Here is a 19,256-nt window from a genome sequence, read left to right as displayed (position 1 = left end):
CACAATGAGAATTTAATAATGCTACAGGTTTCTACATGCAAGTCAGTATTTTCCTTTAATATAATAACACATTTAGGGAGAGCTTGCACAAATGTACTGGAGCAAGACCGAAAATAGACTCCAGTTAAAACATTTTAATAAAAGCACTGAATACATTAAAAATGATGATGAAAACAATTTAATATTGTGTCCTATAATGCAATTTCTATAGGAAAAAGAAACAGAAAATCATGTGACCTTCCCTGGGCTCACTAATCCCAGGGGAGATAGGTTTGCAACAAACCTTCAAATGATTACAGAACTGTAGAACGCTCTGTACTTTAATTTTAAAGCTTAAACAATGGGAAATGGGAAAAATAAAATAAAATAAAATAAAATAAAAAAAATAATAAAAAAAAGGATATTCATTTTTTTTTTCTGCAAACAGCACTAGACATTCTGTCAAGGTGAAACAAATGGCAAAGCCTAATTCTTCACAGCGGGCCCCAGAAAATCCACTGGGCAATGATTTGCTGAAATGTGCCGTGTATATTATCCTCCCTCAATGGGAGTAACAAGCTTTGTATCTCCTAGCAGTTAAGTACAAAACAATAATATATGAATGCTTGTTGGAAATAGAAGTACAGTACCTGTTTCCTATGTTTGTCTTCACCGTCTTCATATTCCAAATGTTTACTTATCCTGTTACAAGAAAAATACTAATGTCAGAAAAAAGAAGGCAAAGAATAATCATAGAATACAGACTTGCATTGAATGCTATTTTATTCTATTTTCAGATCATTTTGTTCATGAGACTTTCAAGAAATGACCATCTGATGTCATTGGTATGCAGTAAAATGTAGAATTATACAACCTAAGTTTACATTATCTCCACTTTCCTATTACAACGGTTGTGCAGGGAGGAAAAATATGACTGTGCTATGTATGAGCAGGCTGATTGTACCCAAGTCAATTCATCGATCGACTTGGGTACAACCAAAATCTTGGTAGAACAGAATGGCTCCAGGTGAGGGGTTTCCCCATCCACACCGACTGTGTGGATGAGGGAAGCAAGCAAAAATTGCACCATCTATGTCCTGCTTTAGACCCAGAACTCTACGCAATACAAGCCTAGGTGAGTACACACATAAAGCATTTCCATCAAAAGAAATTGTATTTTAAGGCATTTCCTAGCAAAAATCACTCAAAAATCATGACAAATCATTTTTTTACCCACGTGGGTAGGTATCACATGGGTAGGTACCAGAGCATGATGGGATTGTGAGGTCTATATAAATCCGATGCAAGCCGCGCAACCGTCATTGCAGCGAGGAAAGGCGACGTGTCAACATCGGGAGAAGAAGAGAAGTGAAGAACATGACGTCACAGCACGGAAGAAGAACTCACAGCACGGAAGGAGAAGACGACGTACAGCACGGAAGAAGAAGGCACCGGACAGCGAGAGGAAGAACCGGGGTGCGCCGAGTCAACAGCGGAGAGCGGCGAACATAGAAGGAGAACCCCGGAGAGTTGAGAAGACCCCCCGGATAGCGGAGAAGACCCGTCGGGATAGCGGAAGAAGAAGCCCCCCCGCCGAAGACGCCGGAGGAAACCCGCCGGGGGGTGGGGGCTTTTTTAAAAGCGACCCCCCCCGGCGGTGGAAGAGAACCAGACGGCGGCCCCCACCCACCCGAAGACGTCAAAGAAGAAGCTCCCCCTGGTAAAAGAGCTAATAAAGAAGACAGGGGGAGCCTCCGGAGCAGAAAAATAAATTATTTTAAAAACCCTTGTGTGGTGTGTTTATTAACTTTGACATTTTTCCTACAGGTGAACGGTTAGGGGTACGATGTACCCCATATCCATTCACTTATGGTGGGGGGCCGGTATCTGGGGGCCCCCTTATTAAAGGGGGCTCCCAGATTCCGATAAGCCTCCCGCCCGCATACCCCGACAACCAACGGCCAGGGTTGTCGGGAAGGGGCCCTGTCCTCATCAACATGGGGACAGGGTGCTCTGAGGTGGGGGGGCCGCAGTGCGCCCCCCTGCCCCAGAGCACCCAACCCCCCCATGTTGAGGGCATGCAGCCTGGTACGGCTCAGGAGGGGGGGGGGCGCTCGCTCGTCCCCACTCCCTTCCTGGCCGGCCGGGTAGCGTGCTTTGGATACGGGTCTGGTATGGATTGTAGGGGGACCTCCTACGCCATTTTTTTCGGCGTAGGGGGGCTCTCCTTACAACCCATAACAGACCTAAGGGCCCGGTATGCTCCTGAGGGGGGAACCCATGCCGGATTTTTATTTAAAATCCGGCAGGGACTTCCCCCCTCAGGATTCATAACAAACGCTGCACACGTGTAGAATTGGCGGGAATCCAAGTCGGATCTCCCGTCGCTTCTATGACGCGCTTGCTGGGATGTGCTGTCACTATTCTAGTGAGTGCGAGATGTCGGCGAGATCTCGGCACCATATCGCCGAGAATCAGCGCGATGCTGTCATGCTAAAAACACAATATCACAAACACCTACTGTAGTCATGCAAAAGATCCCTTCCAGTTGTATATGGGTATTGCAATCAGATGGAAGATGTACCACTCTGCCAGGATTGTTGCTTTTATGTAGATTTTAAAATAAAATAAAATATATAACGTTTTACATAATTTGTGTCTTTGCCACATACAGTCCCATGGCAGGTAAAGAACATATTGTGCATATGTGCATGTCATTTTAGCCCAAATTAAGTTCAAAATACTAACAAATTACAAAGCCATCCATAACAGGTACATCACTATCCCAAATCTCAAAATACCAACTTAATCGTTCTCTTTGTTTCTCTCAACACCTCCTGCTCTCTAGCTCCCTCGTCACCTCCTCCTTTGCTCGCCTCCAGGACTTTTCCAGAGTCTCTCCAATCCTATGGAACTCCTTACCCCAATCTGTCCGATTATCTTCTACTCTGTTAGCTTTTAGACAATCCTTGAAAACCCTTCTCTTCAGAGAAGCCTATCCTACTCACACCTAACAACTGCATTTTAATTTTCTCTATCAGTTCATCCCCCACAGTTATTACCTTTTGTTTCAATTGACCCTCCCTTCTATATTGTAAGCTTTAAACGAGCAGGGCCCTCTGATTCCTCCTGTATTGAATTGTATTTAATTGTACTGTCTGCCTTCATGTTGTAAAGCGCTGCGCAAACTGTTGGCGCTATATAAAACCTGTATAATAATAATAATAATAATAATAATAATAGCCTGTGTGAGGACAGTACTGGATCCACCGGATTCCTGGACAGGTAAGTGTCCTTTTATTAAAAGTCCTCCTTATTACCTCCTCTTTAAAGGCAAAGTTCACCTTTAGTAACATGTTATGCCTGTATAACATGTAACATGTTACTTGGCACCAGTCCCTGCACCGCTGTCACAATCTAGAAACAACACAGCTGGAATCTTAGGAATCAGTGAAACTACAAGTTCCGTCTGCACTGGTAAGCTCTCTCGTAGTTCATCGGCCCTCCCCATAGCTTTCAAACAAAATGTCCATACAGAGGTATGGGCTGAAAGCTGTAGACAGCGTTTCCAGGAGCCTGACACTGCACCCTTGATCTGCTAATCACAGATGCAATGCTCTGCAGGATCGTGAGAAAAAAAAATAGAAATGCAAGGTAAACTTATGCTTAACAAAAACTAAAAAAACTATTAAAAAATGAAAATAAACTAGGTTCCTGTTAAAAGCACCAAGTATAATCTTAGCTGCATATTAGTGATCATAATATTTTTTTATTTTCCCGTGCATTTTTAACATATATTCTTATTGATGCTTAATGAAAAGTGGTGGAAGATCATCTCAGAACAGAACTTTTCCAAGATGCAGATGCGCTATAAGGCTGCATTCACACCTGAGCGTCGGTCGCGTATTCATGCTTATTTGCACGTTTGCATACAGCATTGTCCGTCGTTTTTGTACTTCAGCGTTTTTTATTTTAGCCAATAGGAAAAATGATCATCTTTTCATCACTTGTTGCTATGTTGGTAGATTTTTTTAGTCTTCTGCCTGGGTGAAATGTTCTATTGATTAAAGCGACGAAACGCCTGTAGCAAACGCTTTTTGTCGCGCTAGTCGCTTGAATCAAGCGTTTCCATTACTTTCTATGGGAAATGGAAACGCTCAAAAACGACCAAACCGCCAGATACGCGCGACAAAAAAGGGTCCGGAACTTTTGTGAGCTTCAGGCGTTCGGCGTCAGGCGTATTGGAGTGGAAATGTGAACCATCTCCATAGAGAATAATGTATTTTTTCCCCTCTAGCGTTTTTGAGCGTCGCGCTGCAGGCGACAAAACGCTCAGGTGTGAATGCACAAATACAGGACACATTTTCTTGTGTTTACCAATTAAGACACCAAGTCTTGCTAAACACGTTAATGCACAAAAACAGGTCTTGTTTAGAGAAAAACAGTGAGCTGAATTTATGGAGGTGAACTAGCTCTCCAACAAAGAATATGATTTGTAAATGAATTTTAATGCAGATAAAATGCAGAGGAGACAGACAATTAAGTTAACAGACTGTTCGGAATTCAGCTACTCTACGTAAATTCAGGAATATAAAACCAAAAATAAAAAACACGTATGAGCATTAAAATTAATTTATTTTTAAAACATGCAAAAAGCTTTTTTTTAAATTAGTTAACCTTATCCCAAAATTAAGACAAAAAAAAAAAAGAAATAACAACATTTAGACATAAACTTGTGTAGGACAGAGGATGAAATAAGAGAAAAGGTGAAAGGTAAATGAGAAATACTTTGCATACTGCATTGCAACAGGCAGCTCAGTGACAAGTAGACGGATTCTTTTCCGGGAAGGCTAGAACTGACAGCATTATCATGAAGGTATTACAATGGAAAATACTCATTTAACAGTCAGGATATGATGAAAGCTCTGTACCTATTAAATTAGTGTATGTCTTACCTCCAGCACTGCCAAGAACACTAATCCTTCCTCAGAATGTAAATATTCATTGTCAGTTGCATACAAAACGACAGATAAAACATGTGGCCCTTTAAGCTAAATAAAATGTAAAGCGTTATATGCCAGGGTTGAAGCTATTAGTGAGATCAATATTTCTTCCACCGCCTTAATAAATCATTATATTACAGCACTAATGCCGGATGAGAATATTCCAGCTAACCAGGGAAAGCTTCTATATCAGTAAGGCAACATTTAAATTACAAAAGCCTAATTGGCATACAAATAGGAATTGCAAGATACAGTTACGTGTGTTGCTCGACATGCAACTGCTTCAAATCAATACTGAAGGAAAGAGAAAAGAATAGGCTTGTTGTGAAAGTGTATTCCGTCCTGAGCCTGTGATACACAAACATGAAGAGACAAAGCTATACACCTCTAATCATGGTGAAAATTATTATCCTGAGGTAAGATGCATTCCACTCCACAACACTCAATACATTTAGTTCTCAAGTCTGGATAAATGCTAAGAGACATATTTTACAACAAGACGTGCATCCCCAGTGAAACACAATTTCCACATATTGATGTCTTGATGCAAATAGCTGTGCTTGGCTATATCATGTGCTGCATATATATGCGTTCGCTCTGGCTACTGTTGCTGCGCTTTCTTTCAACAGTCACTAAACAAACATGCACATTCTTTAGACACGTCATTTCATTTTGTTCTATGACCACAGACTGCATTTACATACACACACATGCTTAGATTATGTTGTAGATAGATTTGTTTCTTATAGCTATTATAGATTTATGGATTGCAGCTGTGCGCTCCCATCACCAGAGGCCCTGTAAAAGATAAGCTGTTGGTGGGTGACCCAATGGACCAAAAGCTACTCCATATTGATAGATTAACCCTTAAAGTGAATGTAAAGGCTTTGTGTTTCTTTTTTTTTTTAAAAACATGTTATACTTACCTCCACTGTTTTGCACATAGTGGCCCCGATCCTCGACTTTTGGGGTCCCTTAGAGGCTCCTCCGCACATCGTGTAACCCCCTAGGAGAAGCGCTCTCCCGGGGGGTTACCTTTCGGGCATGCTCCTGAGTCCAGCATTCGGCGTCCATAGACGCTAGGTGGCTTTTACGTCGATTTCAGCGTCGCATATGCAAATGAACCGAATACGCCGATTCCCAAACGTTTTTGCGCCGCTTCGCCGTAGTTTACGTCGTTTCCGGAAGCGTAAGGTGACCCCTGCTATATGAGGGGTAACCTTACATCGGTCCGCCGTATGCCATGTTAAGTATGGCCGTCGTTTTTTTTTTCGTCGTTTACGTAACTCGTCGCGAATAGGGCTGTGCATTCATTATGTTCACGTCGCAAGCAATGTATTTGCGGCGTACTACGGAGCATGCGCAGTGGCCTACGTTTTAAGGCCGGCGCATGTGCAATTCGTTCGGCACGGGGCGCGCTTAATTTAAATACAAGCCGCCCCCTTTGAATTACGCGGGGATACGCCGGGCCATTTTCACCACGCCGCCGCAAATTACGGAGCAAGTGCTTGGAGAATACGGCACTTGCTCCAGTAAATTGCGGCGGCGTAGTGTAAATAGCTTACGCTACGCCGGGATCTACGAGAATCTGGCCCTAAGTCTGGGATGCCATTAAAGTTCATGTGTGTGTAAAGGCAGGCGGCCCAATACTTTTGACAATATAGCGTATATCAGATTGGATATATAGTGATTTATTTGCAATACCCTGAACAAAAAAAAATATAATTTTTCCTGAGCTAAATTCCATACAAAAAGCTACAAATTTAGATTGAATACATTTGAATTAGTATCCATCCAGTATTGAGATGTACACAGACACGCACAAGAGCCCTGATCTTTCTCTGCTGCAGCTTTACTTTTTTGTTACAGGTCCCCATCCCATCTCCTCTGGTTGCTGGACAGTGAAAGGAGAGCAGAACATTGACGATCTCATATGTCACTCTACTACTAACTCCTCTACTACTAACTCCTATCAGCATTTTCCTAGCCCAGCAGCAACACTGAATGGCTCCTTTTTCGGCTTCTACCCCTACCCCTCCTTTAGCCCTCTAGTACAGACTGTACAGTAGGCTTCAAGAGTCAAGCCAAATTCTCAAATTCAATTACTTACTTGTTTGCGTTATTAAAAAAAAAAATTAGAGCACAACTAGAAAAAAAAATTCAAATGTACATCTGCATCAACAGTCTGATGTCCATAAAGTTCCTGGCATCTTCTCCCTGGCCTCTTCCAGGTGCCGGTCTTCAGCCAACTTGATTGGCCAATGCAGGATCACATCACTCATGGCATGCAAAGGAGTTCAGTCATCCAGGCACACAGGTACTGTGCCAGAATGTAAACTGAGCTGCACATTCCACAGAAGACCACAATCAGGCAGGAAGGTTTATTATATTGCAGAAAAGACATTACATATCTGTTTTGCAACAAGCAGTATGTTAATTTTAAACTTTAGTCCTGCTATAATGAAGTATTATTGATTACAAAGCTCCAGTCATTTCTGCCTTTTATATCTGCCTGGAGTTCAGCTAGAAATTCTTCTGAAGAGCATCAGGTAGGTCAAAGGACCATGGAGATGAGCGCTAAATGATGTTCTTTGCCTAAAGTGTTCTCAAATGAAAAAATATGAACTGTCTCCTAGCCCCACAATATAAACTACTTGCAAGCATTTAAGTAGAGAGTTTTCCATCAGTCAGAAGAGACTGATTGATTTGGTTGGATGGTGGTTGGATTGGTATCGTTACTTAAAAGCAATGAAATTAACACATAAAACTAACAGAAAAGGTGTTTCAGGCTTGTTCTTACAGCAACATCAATACCATCAATTCATGTGACATGCCATTATACTATTCATCGTGCGAGTCATCTCACTTCTTCTGATAAACAATGATGTAGCCATGATTCATGGAGGAAATTATGATGGATCACTCAAACACTTGATAACGGATTTGTAAGCATACGGATAAGATATGAAAAACGGCATTGAACAGTTTTGTCAATGACAATGGTGCACATAGAATAAGGAATACAAAAAACGACTATGTCTGCGAAGATAAGCTTGTATACAAAGTGCATCTTATTCAAAGAGACATTCAGTGTAGCACAATAAATAGTGGCAAGTTTGCAACTAATTGTCTATAAAAAATATTTACTATTCTGTATGTAAGAAAAAGAGGCATTGCTTACTATCCAGACTAAATGACTATATACGGTACTTAGAAGATCATTTTTACACACCCAAATCCACTTTTAAAGCACGCAAAGAACTTTTCCCACAACAACACAAATGTGTGGAGTAATCATTAACAAAGAACAGCACGGGCCCGAACAACCACGGCCCTCCCCTCTCCACCTGCCATTACACAGCTAAAGCATGCTCCTGGTGCGTGCTCGCCAACCATCATGGCGATGCCCCATGGCGAAAGAGGAAGGAGAGCAGACCACTGGGGGGGCTTTTGGGGACCCCTGTATGTTTTTTCTGGCAGAGCCTGCAGCGGAGGAGGTGAGTTGTGTTTAAACTGACCGACTTCACTGAGCGTGTCATGGATGGCTATGTAAGAATACACCAGGTATGTAACTTACTCTCTCTAGAGGTAAAAAAACATGTAAGACATCCTACTCACAGAAGATACTTTTTTTTTTGTTAATTATCCTCTCTTACCTTTATCCCCGCTGCAGGAAAGCTACTAAAAATAGTAGATCCAGCCTTCGCCCATCATGGCGGGTAATGTTGTGCCAACCTTCAGGTTTACATGGGTTCCTACTTAAAGGAACCTCATACCTAGACCTGTAGAAGACTCTGCCAGTAACTTTTTGTGCCAAAGTTGCATTAGTACATCAAAGCCTGGATTCCAGAGCCCATACCTCGGCAGAAAAACATTACAGGCAAACTTGTTTCTTCCTTACAAGTTGGGTACCGCCCAATCTTAGGCTTTTGATATCAGCCTGAGGTATGGATCTGGTTATAGCCCCTAGGCCTCCGCAGAGGACCATCAAAAGATCTTTTTCTTCTTAGCACATGTTCAACACGACCAACCACCTTAGACACTTGTGAAAAAACGGAGGTACTCTCAATTTGGGAGGGGTTATATAGGGGAGGAACTCAATTCTAATTGGGTTTACCAGTGTCCAATCACCTTTGGTCACTACATAACCCATTAAGTAATTAAGGCTTTGTGTCCTGTGATGTATGAGCAAGAAATACATTTTCCACACCTAAGTGAAGTTTTATCAATAGAAGATCTGATGTACTCCAGACACTGTCCTGCTGTCTTTCGCACTATGCTTTTAAATAGGAGTAGATCCAAGAACATCAAAGCCGCATGACAAGTCGCACCCCATGTTTTCCAATGATAACCATTTATATACGAGTGACTTCAAAGTAGTTCATGCACTACTTCGGTCCAACTTTCATGTAACTTTAAGGCCAGATACTTTAAAGTTAACCCTCAAAAGTTGCATGAAAGTTGCACCTGAATGCAATAGTGATTCTAACTTTGCAGAGGGTCAAGTCACATCCAAGTCACGCCTATCCAACTTCTATTAAAGTTGAGTCAAAGTTGCACTCCAAAGTCTTGTAACTTTGGAGTTATACAAGTGTGAATGGAGCCTAATTTTTAATAATGCACAGTATACTCCCCGTTTGCCTTCAAAACTGACGTATTTCTTTGTGGCATAGATTTAGCAAGGTGTTGGAAACATTCCTCAGAGATTTTGGTCCATACTGACATGATATCATCACGCCGTTGCTGCAGATTTTTCAGCTACAGATCCATGATGTGAATCTCCCTTTCCACCACATCCCAAAGGTGCTCTACTGGATTATAATCTGGTGAATGCAGAGACCATTGGAGTACAGTGAACTCGTCATGTTCAAGAAACCAGTTTGAGATGATTTGAACTTTGTGTTATGGTGCATTATCCTGCTGGAAGTAGACATCAGAAGATAGGTATACTGTAGTCATAAAAGGATGGACATGGTCAGCAACAATACTCAGGTAGGTCGTGGCATTTAAACAATGCTCAATTGGTACTAAGAGGTCCAAAGTGTACCAAGAAAATACCCCCCACACCATTACAAGGTATTTTCGTTGCTCACTGGATATTTTCTATTTTTTGGACCATTATCTGTAAACCCTAGAGATAGCTGTGCTTGAAAATCCCAGTAGATTAGCAGTTTTTTAAATACTCAGACCAGCCCATCTGGCACCAACAACCATGCCACATTCAAAGTGACTTAAACCCCCTTTCTTCCTCATTCTGATGCTTGTTTTTAAACTTCAGAAAGTTGTCTTAACCACGTCTAGATGCCTAAATGCATTGAATTTCTGCCATGTGATTAACTGATAAGCAATTTGTGATACCAAGCAATTGAACAGGTGAAAAGGATAATACCTCAAATATTGGGATTTTAAAGGCAATTATACAATAAATAAATAAATAAATATATATTATATTATATAAATATATAAATCTTTGTTGTATAATTGCCTTTAAAATCCCAATATTTGAGGTAATATCCTTTTCATTCAATCAGGGATGATGGCAATTTACATGCCATTCTAAAAGAGTCTAATTTATTTAGCAATTGAACAGGTGTACCTAATGTATGTGTAAATGTACAGATTTTACAGACTTTTTTTAAACATGAAATGTATATGAAATATATTGTGGCAGGCATGCATATTCTTTCTGGGCATATATTTCTTAAGTATCTTTAGACACTCCATTTTTGTCATTTGCAAAGGACCGAAAGGTGAACTGTCAGCAAAACATCAGATTTTGTTGTGTGGGCTAACTTTTATAAAGGAAGCTAAAAAAAAAGGTTTAAAAAGATTAAAGTCAGAACTTTGGTACCAACTCTAATCCCATATATACCACTTCTTTGTACTGGGTAAATTTCACTGCTTTTTCTGTTCCATCATAACTTCCTAAATGTATATGATAAAAATGGCACAGTGATTTTTAATACTAAATGTTATCCAAGGTAAAAGAATAATCACATCTAGCCTGCTACTACACAATACTTCTGTTTGGAAAACTAATTGGTCTATAGATAACCTCTATAAAAAAAACACCAGAAAATGATTTTTTTGCCTCAAAAACATGTAAGCATCAAATATCCTTTGATGTGCAGCATCTAAACCTTGGGGAGACATAATAAATGCTCCTGTAACCACTCTAATGTGCCAGCTGGACTACACGGAGCAAAATCTCATTATCTCATCTAGAAAGTCATATAAGACATACATGGTTGTTATATATATATATATATATATATATATATATATTACATTACATATATATATATATATATATATATATATATATATATACACATATTACATCTCCAACACTGAAAAGTAAGTATCAAGGCACCCTTACCCCTAGACTTTAATAATAGGAGTGAAATGTGGAGTTCTGCAAATAGGTTGTTCCACATATACACTACGATTTAAACACCTAAAGAGGAGCTCCAGTGGAATTTCTAAAAATTCTAAATCAGCAGCTACAAAAACTGTAGCTGCTGACTTTTAATAAACAAACACTCACCTGTCCCAGGACCCAGCGTAGTGCTCATCCAAGCCCTTTGTTCCACTGATCGTTGGCCCCTGACGGTAGCATCTTAACTGTGAGCACCCGGCTGTGATAACTTGTGGCTTCACAGCCGGCTGCCAACTGCACATGAGCGAGCCACGCTGCACATTGTGAATGGTCCCTGCAGTCTTCTGGCATTTGTTAAGGAGAAGCGGGGAGGAGGCCTTAAAGGTGAACTTTCCCTTTTGGTGGAAGTTCCGCTTTAATAAATCAAGAAGGGTTGCGGCAGTGATAGAAAGAGACTTATTACAGATATCAGTACAGTCAATTTTCCCATCTGTGATTTACCTTTAGTACAACTCATACCTTAAATAACCTGAAAAGGCCAACGAATACATGTTTTTAATTAGGCACAAGTAAATTTAAATACTTGGCTAAAACAGCACGTATTTAATCTGTTCTTATGCTCTAGACAGGGCTGAGGAATTCTGATGTAGGAACAGCAGACAATGTAATCTAGTTAAATGTTCATGTTAAATGTCTTAGCTCAAATTGAAGAGAGAGTTATTTAAAAAGCCCATTCAAGGTAATGTTTTATTAGAAATTATAAATGAACTCCCACAAAAAACAAAAAAATAGCATTACTGTACTGCATCTTGGGAAATATTACTATTAGGACACTTGTGCTTCCTGTTCACCGCAGACATTATATTGGTGCTTGTTGTTAAAACTGTGTATTTCAAGCAAGATAACCAGCATAGTTGAAACTTAGTATAGTAACTTTTATGCACATGTCTGCAAAATATTATTATATATATATATATATATATATATATATATATATATATACACACATACACACACACACACACACACACACACACACATACATACATACATACATACACATACATACACACACACACACACACATACAAATATGTGTGCATAAGCTTACTGATTTCTTGGCCATTTTTAAGAGAATATGAATGATAACATAAAAACATTTTTCACTCGTGGTTAGTGTTTGGCTGAAGCCATTTATTATCAATCAACTGTGATTACTCTTTTTAAATACACAACAGAAACTACCCAAACGACCCTGATCAAAAGTTTACATGCCCTGGTGATTTTGGCCTGATAACATGCACACAAGTTGACAAAAATGGGTTTGAATGGCTATTAAAAGTAACCATCCTCACCTGTGATCTGTGTTTGCTTGTAATTAGTGTGTATGTGTATAAAAGGTCAATGCGTTTCTGGACTCCTGACAGACCCTTGCATCTTTCATCCAGTGTTGCACTGACGTTTATGGATTCTGAGTCATGAGGAAAGCAAAAGAACTGTCAAAGGATCTGCGGAAAAAGGTAGTTGAACTATATAAAACAGGAAAGAGATATAAAAAGATATCCAAGGAATCGAGAATGCCAATCAGCAGTGTTCAAACTCTAATGAAAAAGCGGAAAATTAGGGGTTCTGTTGAAACCAAACCACGGTTGAATTTTCAAACATTTTATGTCACACTATATTTGCGCAGCAGTCTTTCAAATGCAATTAAAAAAAAAAAAATACACTTCAATGATTAAAAAAAAAGCTAAAACGAAACAGTTAGTTCCCACACGTGGATTGTCTCTGCTGCTGCAGTCTGGGCTTTATAGTTCATCTCACTGAATATCTGGACATGTATAATTTATCGGATTTCTAGAATTGCATTTAATTTTTTGAAAATTACTTTGATTTACCTCTCTACTCTTCCTGCAGACTCTGGGACCTTGATTTCCAAATGAAGTGCAACATTTACGAGTGCTGTCAAATTACATACAGGAGAATCTCCTGTTTACTTGGTCGCATCTGTAATAGGAAGTCCCGTCTCCTGGGCTGCCATTGGACGACTCATCTGTCTATCAAAGGAGGCGGGACATTGTATTAAAGAGGCTGCTATGTAAACAGGAGATTCTCTTGTATGTAATCTGTTGGCTTTTGTTCCGACCCTCCGAGGCTGCAGATGGGCATCAATCAGGCTGCATTCATGGCAATGGAGAGGCTGCATTCATGGCAATGGCGAGGCTGCAGATGGGCACTGATTAGGCTACATTGATGGGCAATGACTCTTATTTTGCTTCACAGTTCTTTATTTACAATTTTTTTCCCCTGAAACTTCCCTCCTAAAGTGAAGGTGCGTGTTATACGTCAATAAATCTGGTATATTCAAAAATAATACGCCCAAGCTCATCTCTTCGCCACATACAGCCACAAAGGCCAGAGAATTCTTGTTGGGCCAAGTATTAGTGTTCGGGAAAACACTTAGACCACATTTTAATGGTTCAAAGAATGTCAGGCAAAATGGTCGGCCCTCACGCATGTTCACTTCATCAAATCTGGCCCTCTTTGAAAAAAAGTTTGGACACCCCTGACCTAAAGGCTCCGGAAACCTTTACAGGTGTTATGATTTAATTAGCTGATTAGTGTGTGAAAACATGAGTCTACAATATTGAACATTTTGACAATATTCAAAGTTTCTGAGATACTGAATTTTGGGTTTTCACTAGCTGTAAGCCATAATCATCAAAATTAAAAGAAATAAATGCTTGAAATATATCACTGTGTAATGAAAGTTTTTGAATTGAATTACTGAAATAAATTACCCTTTTGATGATATTTAAATTTTGTTGAGATTATATATATATATACATATATTATATATATATATACATATACATATACACACACACACATATACATATACACACACACGCATACATACACATTATTATACACACACATATACATTATTATACACACACACACATATACATTATCAAACACACACTTATTGGCCTTTTTAGATTAAAGTTGGCTGAAGCAATTTTGCTCAGCAGCCATGACTATATCATCAAGGCAAACCACAAAGCCTTTTTTGATAAGATCTCAAGATAAGAGATTTGTCCATCATTGTCTTTGCATGACTTGACCTATTCCAGCTATTCTCTCCACCAGGTTTGACATTTTACTGTGGTACACAAAAGGTAAGAGGAACAGGATTGTAAGGAGAAAAATAAAATCCAACATGACAGCACATCTCTGCAGACAGCATCTTCAGTTCCTGAAAGAGCACATCCATATTGGTCAATTATCACAAGTGACAAAAAAAATTGAGTTGAGCATGAGCCTCTATATTGGTGACCTAACTGCAGACACATACGTCAGATGTTACTTATAATGATGTAGTTTAAAGAAAAATGAAACCCACGCAGGGCACTGAGGATAGAAGTTCATATCACAGGGTTATTAATTCGCTGGTCATGATCTATAAAAGGATGGTGAAATTCTTTCAGTTTTATACACATTTATGAGACTGACCAGAGGAATTTGAAGAAACATTAAACACAAAGAAAGTCTGTATAAACTGGGACCCTCTTGCCTGTAAAATATATTTTGTTTTATCATTTACTTTTAAAAAACATATTTGAAAATTTTCATTGCTCTTGAAAATGGACAAAACTTTGCAGAATAAATGTCCAAAAAAAAAAAAAAGGATATACCGTATTTTTCGCCGTATAAGACGCAGTTTTTCTGTACTTTAAGTTAAACAATTATTATCAGAAATACTTGTGACTGTGTTTTTCCTTGGTATAAGAATTCCAGAACCCTATACAACATGTTGAAATTACATGAAATGTTTCAGTCTTAAGTAGGGTACACACTATAAGAAAACCAGGCGAACAATCATTCAATTGTCCTCATTCCACAGCAAGATCAGAACAGAGTAAGGAAATAATGTATAAAAATTCTCGTTTGACAGTCTTTTTTTTATTGTTTATGGTTTCTGATCATGCGTTAGCTTCTGATTTTTTTCATATGAAAATTGTACGAAAAGGGTACACATTAAAATGTTCACCCGATTTTATCATAGTGTGTACGATCCTTAGGGCTAGTTTACACTTGCTTCAAAACAAGGCTTTGGACACGCTTTGTTAAAGCTCTCTTAAACGCCAGTCAAAGTTCATGCCACTAAAAAAAATGGTTAGCCTACAGTCCTGTTTACACCTTGTGTTTACTTTGGCTTATAAACAAATTATACCCCATGTACAGAGTGGGTATAAAAAGTCTACACACACCTGTTAAAATAATGTTGTTGTATAAGTGTGCACACCCTCTTATAGCTGGGGTTGTAGCTGTGCTCAGAATTAAGCAATCACATTCAAACTCATGTTAAATAGGAGTCAGTACACACCTGCCATCATTTAAAGTGCCTCTGGATTAACCCCAAATAAAGTTCAGCTGTTCTAGTAGGTCTTTCCTGAAATTTTCTTGATGAAAAGACGAGAAGGAATATCTGGCAAGTACAAGCTGTGTGGTACATATGACCACAATCTTCCGTATTCTTTATATGTCTGGGCTATGGGGTAGAGTGACTAGCCAGAAGCCTTTTACTATGAAGAAAAACATCCAAGCTTGGCTAAATTTTGCAAAAACACATCTGAAGTCTCTCAAAAGCATGTGGGAAAATGTGTTTGCCGCAAAAACAACACTGCACATCACCAAAAGAACTTCATACCCACAGTGAAGCATGGTGGTGGCAGAATCATGTTTTTCTTCAGCTGGAACAGGGGTCTTAGTTAAGGTAGAGGGAATTATGGACAGTTTCAAATAGAAGTCAATATTGGCACAAAACCTTCAGGCTTCTGCTAGAAAGCTGAAGCAAGTGTAAATTAGCCCTTAATGGTTCTTGTATTTTCACTTGGACTACTTGTTGTGTAAAAAATGTATCCAATTGCTCCAAGATTTTATTTTTTTAATCAAGACTACAAATTAGGCATTCTTATTGCACCTTGCATTATATACGTATAGGAGAATGCTTACAATTATATAAAGTGTAAATATTAAACCAGTCAAGCTATATACACACAGTCCGCATAGGTGCCATTCTTGAATTAAGAATGTCTGGCACTGTCACCAGCAGGCAGAGTCTTCTTGTCAGTTATCAATGTGGTATGGGATGATAAAAACAAATAATATGCCCACCATAGGCAAAATTCGTGCTTCAGACACTTTCAATCATGATATCTTCTTGATATTTTATTATCTGCTATTATAAAATGACAGAGAATGACAATTGCCTTCAGAATCCTAGAATTGTCTATACCTCATAGTGTAAACATCCTCTGTGAATTCCTAAAGTGTATCTAAACTATAATTTTAAAATAATTTAAATATTTCCTACCATTCGCTTGTTTCGGTTTCTCTATGCTTTTAATTTCTTCCGCTTATTTTCCTTATTTAAAGTAATCCTAAAGTCCATTTTTGTTGTATTAACTGTACCACTTGCCGACCGCCCCATAGCTGATTTACTGCTACAGGACAGCTAGGGGGCGCCGCTTCTGCTGTGATTAGTCACAGCAGAAGCTGATCAGATGTTCACCAGCACACCCTGATCATTGAGGAGAGAGGCTGGATGCAGATCTGCATATGTAAACAATGCAGAGCTCAAACCTGACAGGAGGGGAAGTGATGGATTTTCTTTCCCTGCAAAGCAGGGAAAGAAAATCCATCACATCGCTTATTAAAACAGCACACATAGTACATACACAAACACTGGTTAGGCACACATTTAACCCTTTGATTGCCCTAGATGTTTAACTCTTTCCCAGCCGGTGTCATTAGTACAGCAACAGTGCATATTTTTAGAACAGATCACTGTATTAGCGTCACTGGTTTCCACAAAGTGTCAGTTAGTGCCAGACTGTCTGCCGCAATAGCGCAGTCCCTTCCAGTATATATCTCATAGTTTGTAGCCGCTATAACTTTTCTGCAAATCAATCAATATACGCTTATTGTGATTTTTTCCCAAAAATTTGTAGCAGAATACATATTGGCCTAAATTTATGAAGAAATACATTTTTTATTAGCAGAAAAATATTGTTTTTGTTTTAACAAGCAGAAGTTAAATTTTTGGGTGAAACTCTGCTTTAAGTATTTTCAGCTGACTGAGGAGTGGAGGCAGGCTTTCAAACAGTCCTCCTTTCTTTTTTTGCTTTGTCTCTTTCTTCATCTGTTCCTTTCCTTTCTTTGTCTTTTCTTTTTATTCCTTTTAATTCCCCATTCTCCCCTCACTTCCCCCTTTTTCTTCTTGGATTTGCACTTATCTTTTCATTAATTGTGTTGTTTCCACTTGTGGTTGCACATTATGTATACTCATGCCCCATGCCGGCGAGCCAGTGGGTAGTGGCAAAGTATGGGTTCTAATGTTCCCCCTAGTGGGGGGTTTTCTGAGTGGGATTGTGGTTTGCTCTAGCAGAAACTTTTTTTTCTTTCTGTTGAATTTCTATTTCCGACACATTCCTTTGTGTGGGAAATAACTGGTGGTATAATATTAGATTCCTCTTTTATACCTGTTCTTAATGTTTTGATATACTCCACCTGCCTTGTGGACCCTATTCTTGAAACATTTTCAATAAAAATATTGACACTGAAAAAAAACACCATCTCTAAACATCTATCCGACTCCCATCTCCAGCTTCAACCCCACTCCTCTCACTTCCTGGCCTCATTGGAGACACCGAGAGTAATAAGAGCCATAGGCAGCAAGCAGGGTGTGGCGTAACGGCACCATGTGTGTATGTACGCACACAGCCCATCTCAGGAGTGCATGTGCATGGGTGAATTCTTATCACCCGGCTTGATGAAAAGGGAGGAGCAGACAGCACCAGTGTGGGACAACCAACTAAGAGGTAAGAGACCGTTCTTTGCAATATTGGACGTTTTCTTACCATTAGAAAAGCTAAACGCAGTGTGACGCCAAAGACAGTATAAAACAGTAATTGAAAGTGTGGGTTTGAGGCTAGTTTGTTCTAAGCAAATATTTATGTTCCACATTATATTCTTTTTGGCAGTAATTTAAATTGTACAATCAGGATTTTTCTATCTTAACCCATTCAAAATAAAAGGGTGAGTGTTGCAACATCATATAAAATAAAATAAAAAGTCTTATTGCCTAAACATAGGAAAATGTGATAGAGACAAAAGCAATAAGTTCGGTAAGTTTAACATCCAAAACAGCAGAAAGAAAATTGTAATAATTAAAAACATAAGAAATTACTCATATATTTTTTTAAATACAAACCAGTTCCTCAGCCCAGTAATAGGTTGTGACAACTGCATAGCAAGGAGGGCCGGTAAATCTGATTTTTATTTTTCGAAGGATTGAATATTTATGCTCTAGCGATTGTTTTCAGAACTGTACAGAGAAAGTAAATATTTCCTGCTCCAAGTGCTCCCGCTATAAATCAATGTTCTTTCAGTGTAAGGTGCTTTCATTTTTTCCTAAGCCTTCAATGTTTCCCACGAACTATGCGGAATACATTTGGTAAAACAGCAGTGTGCGCTTGTCACATTAAAGCTGAAAAATGTCCATATGATCAGGAAGAAATGTGACACAATAAAATTCCCTAATCCTCCCTGGAAGTTGGGTGGTTGTGTGTGTACAGCACTTCGGAGGCTTTCCCCCAAACTCTCAAAAGGAATGTGGGATGGAAATCAATAAGAACATCAGCAAGATGCATGTAGCAGAACCTCCTAAGGTTCCCGGCAATGGTAAAATGAATGTTACCAGGGTAAAGGACAAAACGCAGAGTAATTTAGATGCAGCGAGATTCTGCATTCTATATTAAAGGTCACGCTGGACTTTTTGACTGAGCATTGATTTGCTGCTGCTGCTTTGCATGCATATTGCTCGACTTGGA

General features: G+C 39.2%; 1 protein-coding gene across 4 annotated transcripts in view; it reads right to left on the bottom strand.

Annotated features, from left to right (window-relative positions):
- ENOX1 (ecto-NOX disulfide-thiol exchanger 1) overlaps positions 1-19,256 on the bottom strand; it is a 641,692-nt gene that overhangs the window by 404,654 nt on the left and 217,782 nt on the right. For all 4 annotated transcript variants that reach the window (XM_040341292.1, XM_040341293.1, XM_040341291.1 and 1 more), the window contains exon 3: positions 630-681. The gene's annotated coding sequence lies outside the window, so the exon portion shown is untranslated. The remainder of the gene's footprint in view (positions 1-629; positions 682-19,256) is intronic.

Source organism: Rana temporaria, chromosome 2, assembly GCF_905171775.1.
Source record: "Rana temporaria chromosome 2, aRanTem1.1, whole genome shotgun sequence".
Lineage (NCBI taxonomy): Eukaryota > Metazoa > Chordata > Amphibia > Anura > Ranidae > Rana > Rana temporaria.
Note: the sequence above shows the minus strand (reverse complement) of the source record. Positions and strands in the feature narration are given on the sequence as shown.